This window comes from Sprattus sprattus (assembly GCF_963457725.1).
Source record: "Sprattus sprattus genome assembly, chromosome: 19".
In the NCBI taxonomy this organism is placed as follows: Eukaryota; Metazoa; Chordata; class Actinopteri; order Clupeiformes; family Clupeidae; genus Sprattus; species Sprattus sprattus.
Window position 1 is genome coordinate 21,091,219 of NC_137917.1, and position 23,478 is coordinate 21,114,696.

At 44.5% G+C, this 23,478-nt stretch overlaps 1 long non-coding RNA gene across 1 annotated transcript in view; it reads left to right on the forward strand.

The window, feature by feature from the left end:
* LOC308380977 overlaps positions 1-23,478 on the forward strand; it is a 55,172-nt gene that overhangs the window by 1,534 nt on the left and 30,160 nt on the right. Inside the window, exon 2 of the long non-coding RNA XR_013969025.1 lies at positions 17,812-17,919. This is a non-coding gene — a long non-coding RNA (uncharacterized lncRNA). The remainder of the gene's footprint in view (positions 1-17,811; positions 17,920-23,478) is intronic.

Below are 23,478 nucleotides of genomic sequence, written 5' to 3' on the forward strand. Positions count from 1 at the left end.
GTGGAAGATGGCTGATATTTGAACTCAAGAGCCAGTCAAATACCCCCCTCCCTTTAATGCTCATGAAGCAAGTTGATTGGCTGCAATCGTGTATTGTTTGGTCCGAGTCTATTTATTTGTTACCTATTTACAGAGTATAGATGTATGTATGACCACCAGAGTTGTTTTTGTGCACACACACAGAATCGGACAGCTTGAGAACCATGAGGAGAAATGTGCTGAATCTGACAGCAAGTGTTGTGTGTTTGAACCCGAAGGCTGCACCTTTGGAGGACTTTTTGAAATCAATGTTTATAAAGATGTCAAAGAAATTAGCCGTTATTTTTAGACTGAGATCTAAGCTCTCCCTGCCTTCGAGTACCCGCAGTACCCCTTGGTGCCAAGTGGCGATCCATGGCTCTTTGGAAAGGGCCAATGAAACTCGTCACCTCTATGCTCCGTCTTCCTGTAGTTTAATTTCGCCCTGTGTACCTGCTGCCTGCATTTGTGTGTGTGTAATGGGGCGTCTAGCCGAGGGTGTCATTTGATTTCCTATTTCCCATGCTGTAGTATTGTCTTCAGTGATGGGATGGCGTTGGAGGGTTGCCGATTACTGTCTCCCTAATGGCTCTTGGGGGTAATGAAAGCTGAAATAGCATTTATGTTGAGTGCTGTCTTTTTCATTTTTTGTGTGTGGAATGTTCAGTTTTATGACTCAATTTGTTTTTTTGATTTATATGTGACATTTATTTGATGTTTTGAAAGTGGTTTGTGTGTGTGTGTATGTGTGTGTGTGTGTGTGGTATATGGCTGTTAAGATGGCCTGGCCCCCACCTCATGGTTGGTTCGGGCTATCATCTCAGATGCACATCAGCTGCACACCTTCCTATGTAACCCCTGTTCCAACTGTATGGATGCATTTCACCTGGAATTCTATCCCCCTCGGAATTCTTCATGTGGAACTGCTTGATGGCTGCATCATGGCCCTGTTCACTGTTGCTTCCCAGCCCCTCGCAGCTGCAGCCTCCCGCCCCATAGCCTCCTGCCGCAGGAGGAGGTGAAGTTAATAGCTAGAGACGGACAGCCATCCTCCACCTGCCCAGCGGCCCCTGTCCAGGAAATGTCCCCCTAACCCCCCTGGGGGACTGAAATATGACCTGCCAGTCCCACAGCCGCCCGCCATCCATAACCCCGCGGTGACACTGGAGCAGCCCCTTCTGGCTGGGCTCTCTGGGCCGCGCAGGCCTTGGCCTTCCAGCCCTGTCTTCCCAGTGGTGTGTGTGTTTGTGTGTGTGTGTGCAGGGGTGGAACAGATTAGCATAAGCCATGCAGAACTTTTACAAATGGGCTTTTCCTGGTGCCTGGGCATGTCTTGTCAGATGGCCTCTCCGGTTGTAGGGAGGTAGTCCATCATTGCAGGACACGTGTGTGTGTGTGTGTGTGTGTGTGTGTGTGTGTGTGTGTGTGTGTGTGTGTGTGTGTGTGTGTGTGTGTGTGTGTGTGTGTGTGTGTGTGTGTGTGTGTGTGTGTGTGTGTGTGTGTGTGTGTGTGTGTGTGTGTGTGTGTGTGTGTGTGTGTGTGTGTGTGTGTGTGTGTGTGTGTGTGTGTGTGTGTGTGTGTGTGTGTGTGTGTGTGTGTGTGTGTGTGTGTGTGTGTGCACTGGGTGGAGGGGGCGTTAATGCCTGTGGTGTCTTGCCTGGTTTAGCTGTATGTTATTTATGAAACATGGATTCTGAATGGGCTGTTTGTGCACTGGCCTTCAATAACTCACTTGAATGCCATTTTGGGCTACGGGCTTCAGTGTTTACAACGTGCTCTTTAATACTTTTTTTGCAATAGTGAAGGCCAAATTTCTGTCACACCAAAAAATTATATCACTGATGATGTCACCAGTGACCATAACTATGAATTACTGAAGATTTGCAACATTCCAGTTTTTTTTTATCTGGCTCGGAGATCTGAATGCATTTCTTCGAATGTGGCTTCCGAGCAGCACTCAATAGCTTTAGGTTGGTTTGAATGTCGCAAGTGTTTCATCGCTCAAGTTGTCTAAGTGACTGTGGCCATATGACTAAGTGTGTGTGTGTGTGTGTGTGTGTGTGTGTGTGTGTGTGTGTGTGTGTGTGTTTGTGTGTTTGTGTGTGTGTGTGTGTGTGTGTGTGTGTGTGTGTGTGTGTGTTTGTGTGTGTGTGTGTGTGTGTGTCCATATGACTACATGAGAATGGGAAGACAAGACATAAATAACCAAGAGACAAAAAAAAGAAGAGAGGGAAAAAAAAAAGAAAGAACGGGGGTTCAAAAAAGGGTGAAGAGAACTGGTCTTCGACCTCTAACTTTGGACATGTTACAGACCTCAGACCTCAGTTCCAGACCAGCCCTTGTCAGACTGGCTGCCGTCCAGTGGCTTTGTGTGCCATTTTTCAGCAACGTTAACCTCCTTTGTCAAACATCATCTGGGGCCGTTTGGCCAAAACCACTTGAGGACCGCAGAAGGAGGACCACGGGCAGCTAGCGGGTCGGAGCCTAAGAGCTCGGGATGGAACTCCTCCAACCCCGGCTCAGGGGGGGGAGTCGGGAGTCAGCAGATTAGGCCGCATTTATGCTTTCTTAAATACTAGCAGTGCTTCTTGTTATTTCAGTGAACTTAGAGCTTAGATGTTTAATTTCTCCATGGTATACAGTGACTGAGGAGGTAGCACGCAAGAGAGGGGAGAAACAGACTTGTGGAAGTGATTTTAATGATGGTCTTTGGCTTCTCATTGTTCTTAATTCCCAGCCATACTCTGTTTTTGTCATGATGTTTAAACAGCCTAATAAGTGAAATTGCTCTGAGCACTCAAGACATAAGCCCTATAGATTTTATTCCCCCTCCTCAGCTGTCAGCTTAAGCACACACACACACACACACTACCACACACAGAAAGAGAGCTTGATTAGTGTGACTAGCTGACTGGGCTTTCTAACCATAGGGTTGGCATTTCTGATACCGCAGAAAAAGATGAGTCAAATGGAACTAAATTATATTTGTTCGGGACCCACAGCCATTCAAAAGTCATGACATAGGGATGACTAAATATGGACTAAAATCTTTGTCTCAGTATTTTCAACTTTATCGATGGAATTGGTATTCATCATCTGATGTTCCTACACTTAATTCCATTTGATCTTTCCAGTTGCAAAATCACCAGAATTAGGCAAAAGTTAAAAGAGAAACATTTCAAAGAGTAAGAAGATCCAAGAAAGATTCAAATATGAAAGTGATTTTTTCATTACCGTTATGAACACGCACAATTGGCTTGAAGAGTTTCTCTAAATGAACATGGCGAGGCCCCCAAATACTAGCACAGGTGGTCAGTGTGGCTGAAGTAACAAAAAACTAAAACTAGAAACACAAGGTTGTTGACATTTTCCATCTTGAGGGATGTCCTGGTGTTTGTCATGACATTAACTTATGGAAACAAAATATACAGACAATTTAGAAGACATTGTTGAACTACTGTGTAGGAATGTTGCACCTACCTGTGTTTGCTAGGCATTTTGCTTTCCATTGTTTACAATGACAACTTGGAACAGCGCCAAAATGTCTACCAGTGGCCAAATATATTATTACATCTGTTCCATTTCAAAACTGGACATTGTTCTTCAGATTTTTAAAACATTTCACAGTTTGCTGTTTACATAGCTATTCAATTTGAAAATTGTAGGCAAGAAATGTAGGCAGACTACCAGTAACTAATTTCTGGGAAATTCGTCTGCTTTTTTACCATGGTTTTTAAAAAAATATCCCTGTATTGCAAAATTCATGAGTTAGCGTGACAGAATACCGTAGACAACTATATCACCAGAATACTGCCCATCCCTAAGACGGTGTTATGTCTTTATTTTTTGCTTACCTCTCCCCACAGTGGATTACTGAGTGATGACTAAGAGCATTTCATACAAATTCAATAGTCAGCTGCATCACGGCTCCCTAAGCTCCGGTCTACAAGTGGCCTTTTGTACCACCTCACATTGGTATTCCGGGCATTAAGAGCAAAAACTTGCCCGTCCGTAGGCAAGGGTTCTTAAGGAGAGAGAGAGAGAGAGAGAGAGAGAGAGAGAGAGAGAGAGAGAGAGAGAGAGAGAGAGAGAGAGAGAGAGAGAGAGAGAGAGAGAGAGAGAGATGAGAGAGAGAGAGAGAGAGAGAGAGAGAGAGAGAGAGAGAGAGAGGCAGACTCGAGGGAGGAGGAAGCAAGGAAAACCTCCACTGGTTTGGCTAAAGGCTGAGAATTCCTCCGTCAGCAACACTCACCCCATTCTCCGCCTCCCATTTCCTCCATGTAAAATGGTGCCCTGAGGAGATTGCTGTCAGCCATATATGCAGAGCATTATTGATTTACACAGTCAGTCAGTCTTGGAGGGGTTCAAAAGTTGCTGCAGTTTGCGGCGGGAGATGATCTCTTAATCACTTCATAATGCAATCGCTCCCCCTTCCCACCGCCACTACATTGATTACCTGAGCTGATCCTTCAACTTTTCTAATTGTGTTTTTCGTTGCGACTCTCCACCCCTCACAGTGTTGGCTGAAAATGAGCTGAACTCTCTTCACAAGCCACCCACTCCTCCCCCCACCACCAAACCCCCCCACTGAGGGTTATGATAAAGCGTCGTTTGAGACATAAATTCTCTCATAGCAAAGCAATTGCCAGTTCTCCGGCGCCTTTTGTCTTTAAATTGAATGCGTGTGCTCTCGCCGAGTTCTTGAGAATCTCAAAACCTGAGCACAACTGTAGCTCTCCGACCATCTTGCATGCCCAGGGAAAGTGTTCCAGGAATTTAAAGGGGGGGGGGGGGGGGTGGGTTATTAACTGTTATTCTGGGTAAGTGGTCCACTGGTCCCATTTCCCAAGTGTGCAGAATGATCATTAGAACAACGAGAAGAGAAAAGGAGAGAGTGTGTGTATGAGAGAACGAGGGAAAGGGAGAGGAAGGGAGAGGGAAGGAGAGAGAGGGGGAGGGGGAGAGCTGATACAAACTCACTGAAAGGTGGAGACAAAGGAATGGAAAGGCACCTTTTTAAGTATTTCTCATGACCCGTTTTAGAATAGTTTCGTCCACCATTACGAAACGACTGTGGTATTTTGTCAGGGTGACTAAGTATGCCTATGCACTGTCCATATATTTCCCATGAACATATAAGGTGAAACATTCATGCAGTTTTTACCATCATATCTAAGTAATGATTACACTCCAGTATATTTATTGAAAAGTGAAGGTTTTTATGGCTTTAATATGTGAAATGAAGCAGGAAATTAAAAAATGAAGATAAGATTTTTTTTTTCGCTTAATGCTACGGCTTCATACATCAGTGGTTCACCATGCCCAATTCAAATGCTGCGTTCGCTCCAGAGGGGAAGCTGTTCAGCAACAAATGTTTGGAAGAAAGAATTCAGATTTTAGGGGGATGGGATCACATCACACCAGCATCAAAGAGAATATATTCGCTAACCGAGTCTAGTCTGATTGTATTTATATCATTGTATGCAAATTCATCTATTTTTTTGCCCCGACTTTCCATAAATACTGCTGGAGCAGTCTTGTTTTGACCTTGGATGGAGAAAAAAAAAAAACTGGCAGCCGTCAGCACATGTCTTCAATCTTTAAAGGCAAACGACCATATGTGGCTCTTCTCCAAAACCTTCGCCTCGACTCAAGGCAAACACTCTGCTCCACATCTGGTTTTCGAACCTCTTTATGGGGTTTCTCTCTCTGTGTGTGTGTGTGTGTGTGTGTGTGTGTGTGTGTGTGTTTGAGAGAGAGTGTTTGAGTGAATGCATGTGTGGGTGGTGATAGCAGCCCGGTCTGAAAGGGTTTTCAAGATTAGCTCAGCAAAAGACTCCAGTCATCGCTCTTGCCCCGGGTTTCGGCGAACTCCAAACTCTCTTACCAGAACCCCGGCCTATATTTAGCTCCGTCTGTGAGTGCGAGAGGGGCAGGAGGTTAGATGGAGGGGGCTGGTGGAGTCGGTGTCGTGTCAAATCTGCCCTTGGCACAAATCCAGGAGGCCCTCCCCCCCTCCATTCCACCTCCACAATAAGCCCCCCACCAAACCCCCTCACCCCCTCACCCAAAGCTCCCCTGACACCCCTCACTCCCCTCACTCCCCTCACCCCTTCACTCCCCACCCCTCCCTGGCAGTATTCTCATTTTCCAAGTGTGCCTCACTGTTCAACATGTGGTGACTCACTGGTGTACAGCTGTGCTCAGGGGGGTTGTGTGCGTGCGTGCCTGTGTGTGTGTGTGTGTGTGTTTGTCTGTGCGTGTGTGTGTGAGAGCGAGGGCGAGGGGGGGGGGCATTGTGCTGCATTTGCATTGAAATAAACAAACATGGCCACAGACACACAGACACACAGACACACACACACACACACACACACACAAACACACACACACAAACACACACACACAAACACACACACACACACACACACACACACACACACACACACACGCACACAAGGCGTATCTGGTCGAGTGCATCCAAGAGAAAGCCTCTTCATTTGATCCGCCCTTATTGCTTTTCCACATTATCTCTCAGGCTCAACAGTTTCCCCATAAGAGCAATCACTGCTGACTGACTGTATTAAAAAAAACAAGTCAAGGTAAACAAACCTCTCAGCACAGAAACTGATATTACTTTTAACACCGCTGCTCACCCTCCGAGAACTTCGCCAAGCCCCCAAATTATCTCTCTCTCACACTCTCACTGGTTGCCAAGGTAGACTGAAGTAGTTTACACTGTGGAAATGGTGGTGTGTGTGTGTATGGGGGGGGGGGGGTCTCTCACCCTCATATTCTAAACTGGTCCTTTTGTGCTGCCTCGAAGCTTATTCAGTCCTCTGTGTGGTTTGCTGAGAGTTTCTATTCTCTGTTGTGTTTAGTGTGTCTTTTGCCTCACGTGCCGCACGCATAGCGAGGTTGTTGTTGGCAGAGGTGCTGAGTCCGGCAAACCTCTTCTTTAACAAGTCAAACCATTCACACACGGTTAACTAGTCACCCACTCACACTCTGTTAACCAGTCACCCACCCACTCACCCACTCACACACGGTTAACTAGTCACCCATTCACACACTGTTAACCAGTCACCCACTCACACACCCACTCACACTCTGTTAACCAGTCACCCACTCACACACCCACTCACACTCTGTTAACCAGTCACCCACTCACACACCCACTCACACACGGTTAACTAGTCACCCATTCACACACTGTTAACTAGTCACCCACTCACGCACTGTTAACCAGTCACCTAGTTACCCACTCACACACGGTTAACTAGTCACCCACTCACACACAGTAAACCAGTCACCCACTCACGCACTGTTAACCAGTCACCTAGTTACCCACTCACACACGGTTAACTAGTCACCCACTCACACACAGTAAACCAGTCACCCACTCACACTCTGTTAACCAGTCACCCACTCACACACTGTTAACCAGTCACCTAGTTACCCACCCACTCACCCACTCACACACGGTAAACCAGTCACCCACTCACACACTGTTAACCAGTCACCTAGTTACCCACCCACTCACACACGGTAAACCAGTCACCCACTCACACACCCATTCACACACGGTAAACCAGTCACCCACTCACACACCCACTCACACACGGTTAACCAGTCACCTAGTTACCCACTCACGCACTGTTAACCAGTCACCTAGTTACCCACTCACACACTGTTAACCAGTCACCCACTCACACTCTGTTAACCAGTCACCCACTCACACTCTGTTAACCAGTCACCCACTCACGCACTGTTAACCAGTCACCCACTCACACCCAGTCACCCACTCACCCACTCACACACGGTTAACTAGTCACCCACTCACACCCAGTCACCCACTCACACACCCACTCACACACGGTTAACTAGTCACCCACTCACACCCAGTCACCCACTCACACACCCACTCACACACGGTTAACTAGTCACCCACTCACACCCAGTCACCCAGTCACCCACTCACACACCCACTCACACACAGTTAACCAGTCACCCACTCACACACAGTTAACCAGTCACCCACTCACACACAGTTAACCAGTCACCCACTCACACAAAGTAAAGACTCTGGTGGGGTGTACATCACAGACCTTAACAGATTCATAAAGGTATGCAGTGCCTCATGCAGTCACCTACTCCATATTTTGTCCATCTGAATCGTGGTCTCGATCCACATATGCTTTCCCCCCTCTTCTATTTCTCTTTTCTTTCTTTTCCCAGTTATGTTGATGAGTCACTTGGAATATCTGCTTCAGAGACCCGTAAAAGCGATAAAACAAAACCTCCAGAGATGAGAGAAGGGGTAAAGGAAAATGTCACGAGACACATTTCAGCGAAGCGTGAGGTTTTATAGAGGTCATCGAAGTTTCCATATTTTAACCTGGTATTCGTTCACTCGCTTTTCCAGTGCGGCTCTTCGCTTTTCGCACGCCGAGTCGAAACGGAGAGATGAGACGAGGCGAGACGAGACAAGACCAAGATGGACAGGGATTTTGCACACTCAAGCTTAAAATGAGACCCATTCTCTTCCAAGACCTTTGATATGTAACCTGTTTAATTAACTGGTGGTCATAATGTCTTTGTCCATTTTGCTTGCTGACCCGAGACGGTGGCAGAATTGTGTTAACCAGGCATTTGATTTCCCCTCAGGCATCCATTATTATATCTTTTATTCAGCTAGGTTTTTTCCCTTCGAAGATTAGCATTATAATACCCTTTACAGGGTAGAGGATTGCTAATCAGACTCGCCGTGTGTAACGGGCTGGTTATTATAGAGCTGAATGCATCATCAGTTAAACTTACAGTCTGATATCCTTCATAAATCTGTAATATCATAGATTGGCAGTAAAGGGGGATGAGGGGACACAATGGCAAATTGTATGTCTTTTTTCCCCCATGCTCATGATATTGTATTGCGTTAACAGGATAGTTTCCTTCGCAATTATTCTAAGTTAATAGTATTCCCTGTGGTACCATCTGAATGGAGAAGTATTGCTTCTTGGAAGTGTATGGAAAGTGTGTGTGTGTGTGTGTGTGTGTGTGTGTGTGTGTGTGTGTGTGTGTGTGTGTGAGTCTGTGAGTCTGTGAGTCTGTGAGTCTGTGAGTGTGTGAGTGTGTGTGTGTGTGTGTGTGTGTTTGTGTGTGAGTGTGTGTGTGTGTGTGTGTGTGTGTGTGTGTTCTGTAAGTTTCAAACCCATTTCGCCGTTCTTCTCTGGAATCATTGTACCTGTGCACCTAGCAGAGGAAGAAGGAAGGCCATGTAGGAATTATACTTGATTTTCTCTCATTGCTTTATATTGTGCAGGCGTTTGGCAAGGCAGACAGGATACCATTTCTCTTTCTCATTGGTTTGGTGAGGAGTTGCTCCGCCCCATTTTTGCAGACAAAGAGCAGACTTAAGGCCACTAAGAGAAATCTCAGTTTTCCTCCCAAAAAAAAAAAAGTCTGGCAAGGTCACAGGGTTCAGAAGTTAATCAGCTGAATATGTGTGACCTGAATACAGAATAGATTGGTTGGTATGGGGGTGCAACAGGGAACGTGTCATTTGCCCAATGGAAGTGGGGAGGAAGGGTGGTCTTGGGGGGAGAGAGAGAGAGAGAGGGAGAGAGATAAAGAAATAAAGAAAGAGAGAGCGACGGAGGGGGAGAGCGACGGAGCTGAAGGAGAAAAAGGAGAAGGAAAGTGAGAGAAAACAAAGGTGCAGAGAGGAAATGGTGAGTGGAGTTGAGTGGGCAGACACAACATGTCTCTCCCTCTCTGAGGCCCTGTGTGTGTTTGTGTGTGTGTGTGTGTGTGTTTGTGTGTGTGTGTATGTGTGCGTGTGTGTGTATGTGTGTGTGTGTGTGTGTGTGTGTGTATGTGTGCGTGTGTGTGTATGTGTGTGTGTGTGTGTGTGTGTATGTGCCTGTGTGTGTGTGTGTGTGTGTGTGTGCATGTGTGCGTGTGTATGTGTGTGTGTGTGTGTGTGTGTGTGTGTATGTGTGCGTGTGTATGTGTGCGTGTGTCTGTGTGTGTGTGTCTGAATGTGTGTGTGTGCGCGCGCCGGCCGATGTCTAAAATACAGCTCTGACCCACATGCCTGCTTTTAATAGACAGCGGAAAGGCAGACCAGCCTGCAACAACATCTTCTTAGCATTTGAAACATGTATGGAGATAGAAGCCTAGTAATGATCTTCGGACTTCCGAGAGTACCCTCACCCCCCCAGCCCCCAAACCCCCCAACCCTCTCTACGCCTGGCCTGGTCCAGGCTTCGGGCAGGTTTGTTAGAAAGGCTGTAGGTTGTCAGGTTTACCATTTTTGTTTTCCTCCGTCTTCTATGGCGGCAGGCTTCAGGTGCCTGTCTCAACCCCCTTACCTCCTCAAAATTCCTGCTGGCATAGAAGTGAAATATGTCAGTTGTAAAACAGCAACGAATACCCACTCACGGCACTGACACTGCTGCTGAGAAGCCCCCCTTTTTGTCTGATGGGAGAGGCATATTTGCTTAAGCCTTGAGATGAGCATGAAATACAGTGATGGTGACAAACTCGATAGGCAGTGTCAAAAGTGTCCTCGTGGGAATTTCGGTCTTTTATAATCCCCTGCGGAGTCTCACTAAATGTATAACAAACATTTTTAAAGTGGACGAGGAAAAAATTGTGTTTCTTACTAGTTGTTTCTTTGAGTGAGCCTGATGGTGGTGGGGCCTCATGTAGTTTTGTTTTTGGGGATTGGGTGGCTGTCCAAACATTTTACCTCTACATTTTATTTAACATTTAAATGTTTTTATGGGACATAAATTCAATTATTATTAGAATCTGGAGAATATAAAAAAGAAAACACTGAATTTGGGTAGAAAATAAAGTGAAAAAAAAAAAAAAAGATTACGCTCTACCCTGATGGTGCTGAGGCCCATGTATAGTTTGTGTTCGGGGGGAGGGGGGTGCTGGTTGGGTTGCTGGTTGGGGGGGGTAGCTGTTGGTTGTCGTCTGCGATGTGTTATCCTGCGCCCCTAATGCTCCACTCTGACACCGCTCCCTGGTGCCTGATCCGGGATGATGAGAGGATAAGTCCTCCCGCCCCGGGGCCTGTGATTAATCAAACGGGGTCGTAGGGGGCGGCCGCTGGGTTTCCACCCGGGACCTCCTTCTCTTCTCTTCCTCCTCCTCCTCCTCTTCCTCCTGCTCCTCCTCTCACTACTTCTTCTTTCTGTTTCACTATATCTCCATAGCAGCCATGGACATGGTATTTAACATGTAATATAGTCCATGGACATGGTATTTAACATGTAATATAGTCCTTGGACATGATATGTAAACATGTAATATAGTCCTTGGACATGGTATTTAACATGTAATATAGTCCTTGGACATGGTATTTAACATGTAATATAGTCCTTGGACATGATATGTAACATGTAATATAGTCCTTGGACATGATATGTAACATGTAATATAGTCCTTGGACATGATATGTAACATGTAATATAGTCCTTGGACATGATATGTAACATGTAATATAGTCCTTGGACATGATATGTAACATGTAATATAGTCCTTGGACATGATATGTAACATGTAATATAGTCCTTGGACATGATATGTTACATGTAATATAGTCCTTGGACATGATACAGCCGCGGAAAAAATTAAGAGACCACTTCAAAATTATCAGTTTCTCTGGTTTTACTATTTATTGGTATGTGTTAAAGTAAAATGTACATTTTAGTTTTATTCTATAACCTACTGGCAACATTCCTACCAAATTTCAAATAAAAATATTGTCATTTAGAACATTTATTTGCAGAAAAATGACAATTGGTCAAAATAGCAAAAAAGATGCAGTGTCTTCAGATCTCGAATAATGCAAAGAAAACAAGCTCATATTCATTTTTAAACTACACAATACTAATGCTTTAACTTAGGAAGAGTTCAGAAATCAATATTTGGTGGAATAACCTTGATTTAAAATCACAACTTTCATGTGTCTTGGCATGCTCTCCACCAGTCTTTCACATTGCCGTTGTGTGACTTTATGCTACTCCTGGCGCAAGAATTCAAGCAGCTTGGCTTCTTTTCATGGCTTGTGACCATCCATCTTCCTCTTGATCACATTTCAGAGTTTTTTTTATGGGATTCAGGTCTCGAAATTGGGCTGGCCATGACAGGGTCCTGATCTGGTGATACTCCATCCACACCTTTACTGGCCTGGCTGTGTGGCATGGAGCATTGCCCTGCTGGAAAAAACACTTCTCAGAGTTGGGGAACATTGTCAGAGCAAAAGGAAGCAAGTTTTTCTTCCGGGACAACGTTGTACTTTGCCTGGCTGAGGTTTGTAAAAGACCATAAGGATTGAACCAAAGCCGACTGGAGGGTCTCCTAGTTCGTCTTCTCTGATGAGTCCAATTTCACAGTAGGTGCAAGACTCTGTGGCTTGTAGGCCTCTCCAGGTCTCCGTCTAACCATCAGACGACCATGTGTTGGGCAAAGCTGAAAATTGGACTCATCAGAGAAGACGAACTAGGAGACCTTCCAGTCCGCTTTGGTTCAATCCTTATGGTCTTTTACAAACCTCAGCCAGGCAAAGTCCAACGTTGTCCCGGAAGAAAAACTTGCTTCCTTTTGCTCTGACAATGTTCCCCAACTCTGAGAAGTGTTTTTTCCAGCAGGGCAATGCTCCATGCCACACAGCCAGGCCAGTAAAGGTGTGGATGGAGTATCACCAGATCAGGACCCTGTCATGGCCAGCCCAATTTCGAGACCTGAATCCCATAAAAAAAACTCTGAAATGTGATCAAGAGGAAGATGGATGGTCACAAGCCATGAAAAGAAGCCGAGCTGCTTGAATTCTTGCGCCAGGAGTAGCATAAAGTCACCCAACGGCAATGTGAAAGACTGGTGGAGAGCATGCCAAGACACATGAAAGTTGTGATTTTAAATCAAGGTTATTCCACCAAATATTGATTTCTGAACTCTTCCTAAGTTAAAGCATTAGTATTGTGTAGTTTAAAAATGAATATGAGCTTGTTTTCTTTGCATTATTCGAGATCTGAAGACACTGCATCTTTTTAGCTATTTTGACCAATTGTCATTTTTCTGCAAATAAATGATCTAAATGACAATATTTTTATTTGAAATTTGGTAGGAATGTTGCCAGTAGGTTATAGAATAAAACTAAAATGTACATTTTACTTTAACACATACCAATAAATAGTAAAACCAGAGAAACTGATAATTTTGAAGTGGTCTCTTAATTTTTTCCGCGGCTGTATGTAACATGTAATATAGTCCTTGGGTTTGGGTATGTCATTTTTTCCCTCAGATTCAGCAACTTTTGTAAAAAAAACTCCGTGTTGAGGGTAAACTACTCCTTATCACACCGGTTTGTTTTGAAAATGAAATGGAGCGGCTGGAGTTGAGCAGCATTCCACCCTCCCATCCTCCCTGAATGAGCGTATGCTGTGAGATTGATGCTGTGGTGGAGAAAGTATTCGCTGTGTGGGCTGTGTGCGTACAAATGTATTGTTGTAGGATTGAGGTTGAACCCGGGCTGGAGTAGTAATGTAATCTTCCAACTGGTGGTGGAATTGCCTTTCTCTGTTCTGCATGCTTTGTTTAATCACAGAAGATTAAGCTGGAGCGGGTTTCCCAAAGACTTTGCTGATTGTTTGTTTCCTTGTAAGTGCTTCCAATGTTTGCTTTTTTCAGGGGAGAGTTTTTTTTGTTTTTTTTTAGGTTTTTTTGGCCTTTGGGTGAAATACTTTGTAAATGAGCAAACTTTCCCTTTAAAGAGCAGTGAGATAAACTTTAAAAGCCTTTAAGAGCTGCCTTGATTGTGAAACCTGGCCCGTGCACATGCAATTTGTTTGGGAACCTTTTAAAGTCGGTTCGGCCTCAAAGAGGAGTTCGCTCCAGGTTTTTTTCCTGTGCTTATGCCAAGTATCTTTAGGAATGACTTTCACAGGTCTGCCTCGGCACACCAATCAAGTTCTGGTACAGGCCAAGCGGGTGCTTCATTATCTGTTGTCCTCATTTGAAAACTCAGACAAATCACTTGTTCCTGCTGAGATGCAAGGCCATGGGGAATAATCTCGACAGTCTAGGACATTTTTGTACCATCAGTTTAATTCCAGAGTAACTGGAATGTTTGGCTCTGTCCTAACACACACACACACACACACACACACATCTATTTAACAGGAGGCCATTTTGATTGGTGCTGATTCCTCGGGCTGGGTTTTGCATTTGAAAATCAGATAGTGTTGACTTTTCCTCAAATTACAACCATTGCATGCTATCGACCTGAATGAAACTCGGTACAGCAGCATCATGGAGTAAAATACAATAAAAACTCTGGCCAGCCGCCCAAGAGTATCATGGCAATTCCATTAAGCCTATTATTGACATTGGTGGTCTGTTTTCTTTCTTTCTTTCTGTTTATAGATTCCTCAGTATGTTAAGTCTAGCGTTCGGTCAACTTCAGTGATATGAGTGCACCCTTAAGCAGAACTTCTCCCTGTGTAAAAGTCTGTGCCATTCTAAAGCCTGGCACACCCTACTGCTCATCTCTCTAACCTCACCTGAACCCCCCATAAGCATGTGGCAGCCAGCTGGTCAGTAGGCTTATCCAGGGTCCTGTCTCTGAAGACTCCAGAGGAATGTTATCCTCAACTCCCACATACTCTCCGATGATCAACCGTTCTCCTGCGGCCAGGGTTGACTTGGACGGGAAAGGGCACATTTTTCTTCCCCCCAGAGATGGTGCAGTCCAGTGTTTTTTTTTTGGGCAGGAATGGCGAAGGGTTGGCACAGATGAAGAGCTGCTATTGATCACTGTGTAGTTATCAATGGACCATCCCCACACCACACCACCACCTTTAATCCCCACCCCCATCACCCCTTGAATGCTTAGGTGTCACTGTCCATTTTGCTACATTTCTTGAAGGAAAGGCTCTCGTAACTTTCTCGTACATCTATAATGTATATTAGAGACAGGGTGCAGCTTTATTTAATTTGCCACAGGAGTCAAACGCTAGATTCAGGCTCTTATGTGGTTCTGACATGCTGATACGTGATATTTTAAAAAAAAAAAAAATGGGAAAAAAACACAGTGGTTCCAAAGTCAAATGTATTTGTTTAAATTCTGCACAGTTTTATGCACAATAATATGTAAGTAGTATGCATGTCAGATTTGTATTTGTCTCTAAAATCCCTATCCAATAATCATACTGTGACATGTGGATCATATCCTTTGCTGGACTGTGTGTGTATGTATGTAATAATAACTGTTGTGGTCGCTTAAATCATAAAAACTCCTAATAACCCTGTTCATATGAACAAATAAATGGCCATCTAGCATTTATGACCCTGTCAGTGTAGTATCAAGTGGTATCTAATGGCCTTGAGCCATGGATGTGCAGGGGGGGGGATTTTAACACCCCTCCCATCACACATCAACACCCAAGTCTAGACAGAAGACAAAGCCAAGGGAATGTCTTTAGGAGAAGACAGTTTTAGAGAAATCTCACACACTATTTGACGTATACACTATTTGACTACACTTGCAAATATGTACTTTGACACAAAGTACACTCTATAATAGTCTTAACAAATTTTGGCACAAATTACACTCAAGAACTGTCCAAATGCAATATACTGTGTGAGTAGGCATGCAGTAATTAGCCCAAGGGCTCAAACTAGCACACACAGCTAAATGAGTACAAATTCTCCTGACGGACCCTGTAACATTACCTAATGCACACAACAACGCAAGGTTTGTATACTGTTTATGAATACACAGTGGATTAACACTTGTCATGACACCACTAGCAACTATGTGACGCTGAAAACGTTACGCTTAAAACATTCTAAACACACACATCTCCCAGTGTGACCGTTAGAAATATTAAAACGTACTCATCCAGTTAATCTCAGATAGTATCTCCATGTCACACCACTCATTGTCTCATCGTCCGTGGAATTTAAAAGCTTGGTTAACAAGGCAAGGCTCAAATGCTCTCCATCTCACCACTGACACGCGCGTGAGTGGACATGTATGATTAGATATAAGATTCCAGACACATTGATCTCATTGTTCTATACGATATATAGCTGACCTCAGTTGGTAAAAGAATTGTGACTCGTACGTTAATTTCATGATATCTACCTATTGTACGGATAAGGACATTTTTCAAACTAACATTAATACAGACTTCTTAAGACCAATAACTCTATAGCAAATAAAATAAAATCCCTTGTCAAATCAGATGATGTGGGGCGTTTCAGTCATGGTAGAACATGGAGGTTTTGCGTGAGAGTTGAGTTGACCAGAATCAGGGTTTCTGCTTGAAGCTGCATGCTGCCTATGAAAGGAGGTTTTGCGTGAGAGTTGCGTTGACCAGAATCAGGATTTCTGCTTGAAGCTGCAGGCTGGCTATGAAAGACCTTATTCATGCTGAGCAGATTGGGAGAGCAGCTTGTGTTCTGAGTTGCCCTGAGATTTGGGCAGCTCCACGTTTGGATTTGTGGAGATTTGAGTTGAAAATGGTCCATTATGCATGTTAAATGCTTAGACTTCTGTTACATTAGGGCTTATGTTTCTCTGCTCCGTTTTCTACTTGCGTTGTTACTTACATACAAAGACTGCACTCTCAGTGTGTGCTTCTACCGCTGTGGAGCATGACGACTGTTTTTAAAGTCTACAGACTTGCACATAAAACCCTAACAGCCCGGGGCTAGAGTCAGGCACTTAGGAGGTTGGGACATGCTGTGATATTTTTTTTTTTTTTAAGCAACTTTAAACAAAGTCGTATTTATTTGTTTTATTTGAATTCTGCGCCAGTTTAAGTACAATACTGTGTAAGAAGTGTGCATGTCAGGTATTCCCTATCAAATAATATTTCTGTGAAAAGTCTTTTTTTTTTTTTACTTGTGCTTTATGAAGTGCATAAAACATAAACTGAACCACTGAACCGAAGGGCTTTGGTCATTTGAGGTGATTCTCTTAAGCTCTTAAGGCCATTTAACATTTATGACCCTGTTATTGTAGTATCAAGTGGTATCAATTGTACTGCAAATGGCCTTGATCCGTGCGTGCGTATGTGCGTGCGTGTGTGTATGTGTCAGGTGCGAATGGCCTGGTAGTGGGAATGGCCTTGATCCTTGCCTGTGTGTGTGTGTGTGTGTGTGTGTGCGTGTGCGTGTGCGTGTGCGTGTGCGTGTGTGTGTTTGTGTGCTGTTAACACCCCTCCCTTTTGGATTTGAAAGTATGGACGAAATGTGTGTGTGTGTTTGTGTTTGAGTCTGTGTGTGTATGAGGGTGTCGGTGTGTGTATGACAGAGAAGGAGTAAGTGTGTGTGTGTGTGTGTGTGTGTGTGTATGTGTGTGTGTATGAGAGAGAAGGAGTAAGTGTGTTTGTGAGTGTGTGTGTGTGTGTGTGTGTGTGTGTGTGTGTGTGTGTGTGTGTGTGTGTGTGTGTGTGCTGTTAACACCCCTCCCTTTTGGATTTGAAATTAAGGACGAAATGTGTCTAATTTTTCTCTGTTTCGGACGACAATGCGACCAACTTCATAGGGGTTAAATACTAGAACGTCTGAAACACACTCGTAATTTAGGGCAGGAGTTGTACGGGGCAACACAGAATATGATAAATCTGGGGCTGTTAGTGTGGGACAGTTTGTTAATTCTTCAAACATTATTATTGCCATTTTGGGTATGCCATTTGAGCATGTGCGGAGGAAGATCGTTTTTTGCAATGGTTCCTTTTCTAAACACGTTCTCTTGCTCTCTCTCTCTAGGTTGATACCAAGTCACTGCTCAATGAAGTATCTGACCCTGTCGCCATCTCACACTTTTCGTCTGACAACCAACAAGCTGTCAAGCCGTCAGACTGGCTGAAAGACCTGGTAAGAACCAATGCATTTCCTGAGTGGGAGTTCTTTCTGGCCGTTTGCCTTGTTGCACACATATTCAGTTTTTTCGGACTGGATATTTTTTCAGACATGATATTCTGTAATCATGTTTGTATTGTGGTCTGTTGTTGCTTCACTAAAGCAAACCGTGCAAGCTAGTTCTCACACAACGTCCTTAGAAAGAGGTTAGAAGTGTTGCCAGGAGCAACGTCCACACACTAAGGCACCGGGGGAGAAAAAAACTAAAAACTTTGCCTCCTTGTTTGGAGTTGGAGTTGTTTATTACAATTCTGTGGGACACTTGCACACCCCCTGAGGTTTTTGCCTGGGGAGTATGTCGAGGCATTCTGTCCAGTCAGACAGCCCATGGCAAATGCCACAGCCAAACAGTGGGACACCAAAGGACAATGCTTAGGTGCGACTGTCACGGAGCATCTCTGGGGGTAGGAGGAGGCAGATGGTTAGCCAGATGCAGGTTCACTCGTGACCTTGGAGATTGCCAAGGATTCAAGGAGCGGACAAATCACCCAGCGTCCTCAAACACTTCTCCATCACGAAGAAAACTAAACTTATGTTCCGTTCTTCACCACCTGCGTTTAAATGTTGGAACGTTTGAACGTTTTCTCTACGTTTTGTTAGAAAGCCACATAAATGCCACACACATAGACACTTCAAAGCCACTTTGCTTTGTGTGTGTCGCAAACAGGTATACCTTTGGGGCTAATTGCCATCGATACGCGAGTGGGAAACAATTCAAAGTCGTCTTCTCCAAAATAACGTCTAAGGGATGGAGTGCTGGTGGCCTGTTTGCTCCGGAGTTCTGTAATCTGATTCGGCTGGAGGGTTGGAGGTGGGGTAGGGGTGGAGGCGTGTGGGAGAGAGGGATGGGTGTCAGGGATATAATTGAGGTGAGGAGATCCCCAGGGTAGATACAGACTGGCTTTATTAAGTCGTTTGAACTCGGATGTGCTAGGCCACCACTCTTCCCGGCACACGCTCCTTGCCTAATGTCCTATTTCTGACAAAAGTCCGTTGCAAATCGTTTCGGTAAGCCGAGAGGATAAGCATTTGCACAATCAGTATCTCACAGGAGCTGCAGTAAGAGATGAGACAAATGCTTCATTAGAAACACCTTACATCTTACAATACCACAGCTCTCATGCCATGCCCGTGAAACCGATTCAGTATGATGCCCTCCAGCTTGGTCAACTTGTTCTGTTTTGAGACTCAATTTTCTGTGGTAAAATAGATGAAAGGATTTGTTGTCCTGCAAATAAAAACTATAATTTGAATGTGAAGAGAAGTGTACTACCTATGCTATGAAAATACAGGCCTTGGATAAATGTGTATGTATTTCAGAGGAAAGGCTACATCTTTTTATCCATGCACTCCATCACAGAAGATTTTTTTTTTACATAAGCTGTATACAATATCATAGTAAAGCATGTTCCTTTTGAGTATTGACTCATGATTACTTTAGATGGTCTGTCTGGGTAAGCACGTATTTTGGCCTGTGTCAAATGTGTTTAGGCCCTCTCTCAGTGCGATTGCCCCCCCCCGGCTATCTTGGAGATAGTATGACAGGGCTGAACTTTCTCGCCGTGTAAATGCGCACCGTTGACAGGTGGGGCCTGCTCTGTCCTCACCCCCCTCTTTTATTGCGCTGTAAAGTTCCCGTGTCACAGTTTATCACCCCATGTTAGTGTCAGCACCCTTCATTACCTTCCTCTCTTTGTCCTCTGCCTCTATCTACCTCAAGCTCCCACCGGGGGCCCCTGGCGGTTCAGCCACTGGTCACTGTGTGTCCCTATCGCCAATGCTCATCCATGCAATTAATGACAAAAACGAAGTGTTATAAAATCCGTCTGAGATGAGGTAATTATTACATAGATTGGCTCAGTGTACCTTGACAGTTGAATGATAATTAAGTGGCGGTAATGAACAGCATGCTATGCACTGTGATATAACCTTCATGGATGGCTGTTTTCCATAGGGAGCTGGGAATGAAAGAAAGAAAGGAAGTTGTGTGTGTGTGTGTAGGCCTACACGCGGTTCTCTGAGGACACGATGTGCGCCGCGTGGAACAACAAAAGGAAAAGGCTTGAAATGGGGAGGTCGTCACTGACTGAATTAGCGCGCCTGCTCTGTTCTCCCGCACACAAATTGGTTTCTGAGGAACCAGGCGAGAGGCCCGGCTCTGGGTGTTCTTTGCTGCCGTAGTCATCTGTTAATCCCCCCGCAGCCCGGGCCCAAGCCGGGTATGGGAATGGTTGAGCGGGTGGGAGGTTGTGGGAGGAAATCGCTTGCGTTCTACTACGCAAACGAACACCCCCTGCCGTCTCCCGATCCCCCCCCCCAGGGTTGTACTAATCCTGTGGTCATGGTTGTGAGATTGCAGACTCTTTTTTTTCCCCCCTCAATATATATATATAAAGCCTTTTCCCGGTGATTGTGTGTGAGAGAGAGCGAGAGAGAGAGAGAGAGGTAGAGAGAACTTCAAAGTGAAAGGAGGAAAGCAGACCAGAAACGTTAGAGAGGGATGGAGGGAATAGAAAGGAGTGCAGAGCAGAGGTCTACTGCAATTGCAAAGTCCGCGGGTCACTCCGTGCCACCTCCGCCGCCGCCACCACCCCCAAATCGTTACCTGCACATTTCTATGGTAATGCTGCGGAGTCTTAAGGCCTCCGGGGATGGGGGTGCCAGCTTCTCAAGTCCACTTGGCAGATGGTGCGAGGAGGCTCACTGTCTGGTGGTGGATTAGATTAGACCCCCTTGTTTGCATTCTAAACCCTCCTTCTCCGAGCGAGCATGTGGAGGCATTTCCACTTTAAAGAGGGCCTGCCAAGTTTAAAACGCACATTATTTGGGAAAGGGGGGGGCTGGTGAAGAATGAGCTATTGCTTCACTGAAAGATTTCCTGCCTGCAGAGCTTAGCTATACTGTTGTGTGGGGGGAAAAAAACCTTTGCATAATAGAATTGCTATTTTATGCTATTCAAATGTTTATCTTGAGAAAGCCCGAGCTGATACGGATGCATTTGCCTAATGTTAAACTTGACTTGTGAGAGGCACCGTCACTATGAAAGTTCAATTGCGACAATGGTACTGATAACATGTGGAACCTAGGGACGTGTTGTCTTTTCATGACGAGCATTGAAGGCGACTGATGCGCTTCAGCAAGGCTTAGAAAACAGGCTTGCCACACTTCTGTCTACCTTCGCCTGAAACAAGGTATCTGAGCACACAAGAGAACCAGAGAAAGAGGGAGACTGTAACAGCGCTGTCGCGTGACTGTGAATACATTCAGTCACGCTGTTCCCCGTCTAACCCCATACGTTTCCAACCGCTAGCCTCGTTGGGTAAGCACGTTCTGCTGTGGTCACAAGAAAAAGGAGGGCTCCGATTCCTTAATAACATGCCTGCTCCGAGAGGAATGAGTGGTGGGTGGGATGCCTCATATATGCAGCCAATGTACATGTCCCTCAAAGGAAGGCCCTCTCCTAGCATATCCTAGACAAGTATTCATCTGCTACCGGTCTTATGCGTTTCATTGGTTGATTGAAACCACCTTCTCCAGCTGACCAGTGACCACCCTCGTCTGGCCCGTCTAGTTATTTTTCTCTCTGTGCATTTAAAATAATGAGCTGCTTTGATTACAGAAAAAGAAATGATTACTGTGTGTGACCGTCTCCCACACTGAGAAGGAAGTGGGCGCCTCATTTGTTTGAGGCTAACAGAGTACCTGCACAAGCTGGCAATTAGCTTAAGTGCCCTCCCAAGGCGTAGGATTATTTTATTCCTTGTGTAAAGAACAGCTCATATTGAAGGCTTCAGGTCGAACTAGAGATATCTTTCAGCATTCAGTTTCATTAGCACAAGATGGTAAATGAAGGTAAATCAAATCAAAACAATATTCGCCCCCAAAGAGAAGATAATGAAAATTAATAAAGGAACATGTTTTCTTTTCAGATAATAAGACCCCGTCAGATATTTGCTTTTATATCTGTTTGCCTTTATGAGCCTGAGGTGTTCTTATGCCAGATTCTTGCCTTCACCACAATCACAAAGTACTGCATGTTCAACCACACTATCAAGGAAAGCAAAATGGATGCCCCCTCTACATTTTAGTTTTTTCTAAAAAATCACTTCAGAGTGACTGAAATTATACATGCACATGAAAATACCAAAGCAATGTATTACAGAAACAAGAATTACTGTATAATGGCATTGTTTACAAGAGCAAAACCAGACAATTATTACAGAGAGCAACATACTGCAGTAAATGAATGAGCTGTGGTGAAATCCTGGCGGGATTACAGCTTTTTAAAAAGAATGAGCCAGTAATTGTGCAATATAGCCTCTCAGCCATCACAGCCCTTTGGTGTTGCCCTTTAAAAATATATAAATAAAAAAACAACAACAAAAAATGCGATACCCGCAGACTTTACAAACGGGGGCCTAATTTGTTTTTTATCCTGTGACTGCCGAGTTATAGAGTTTGTGCTTCTTGAGAGAAGCTGTCCGGCGTCCAAAAAAAAAAGAGTTCGGTTCCCACACTCTCTGCCTGGGGCGGGAGAGATAGTGTTTATTGATCAGGGCGTAAAACAGAGAGAGGGGGGCTTTCTGGGAGATTAATGCCGCTAGCGGAGAGGCTCATGAAGTTGTTTCGTTAATGTGGAAAAAGCAGTCTGATCAGCGATATTGGCAGCGGAGAGTGCATCTCTGTGATTAAGGGAGCAAAGTCGTCTTCCCTGAGGATTTATCTGAGCTTACTTCTCCTCACTTCTCCATGTTGCCAGAGTTAATCTCTTGTAGAAGAAGAAGATGAAGAAGTGGAAGAGAGAGAGAGAGAGAGAAAAAAAACAGCTCTTTCGTATACCTTTAGTGTTATGAAAGTTCAACTGCTCGTGGAGCTAGTAAACAAAACAAACAGATGGAGTGGGTGCACTGTGCCTTGTGGTAAATTGAAAGGTGAGCTGTTTTCATCATTTCTCAAGTTAATTTGTTTTCACTTCTAAGGTCAAAATGGTCCAACTTGAAGTATAACTTCATAATCAGAAATCAACTTTGTTAATTGCATCTTGAACCAAGGTTAGCCTGCATAATAACATTTTTATGAGCGTAATTGTTACCATAAAAGGATTTGTTGTTTGTGAGTGGCTGCCTTAAGCTAAATCCACTGTCTCTCTCTAACTTTACCCAAATTACCTTTGAGGTAATTTGCATCCAGAAACTCCCAAGGCACTGGGGCGCTGGTATTACTGTATTAATTGCTTTTTATTCCATCCAAGAGCAAAAGTTTGTTTTTTTCTTTTCTTTAATGGAGCAGTTTTGGAGCTGCTTGCAAGAATATACAAAATGCTCTCCAGCAACGTATGGGGTTCATTAAGGAATAGGTTATGAGAAATGAGTATTTTTCAAATTGCTGTTGATGTTGTTTTTTTTAACAACCCCACCCCCACCCCCCCCCGCCCCCGTTCTCAACACTCCTTTCCTGGTAGGCAGTCTTGTTATGGCACACCAGTTTGCATGTGAGTTCAGGGATACCACCTAG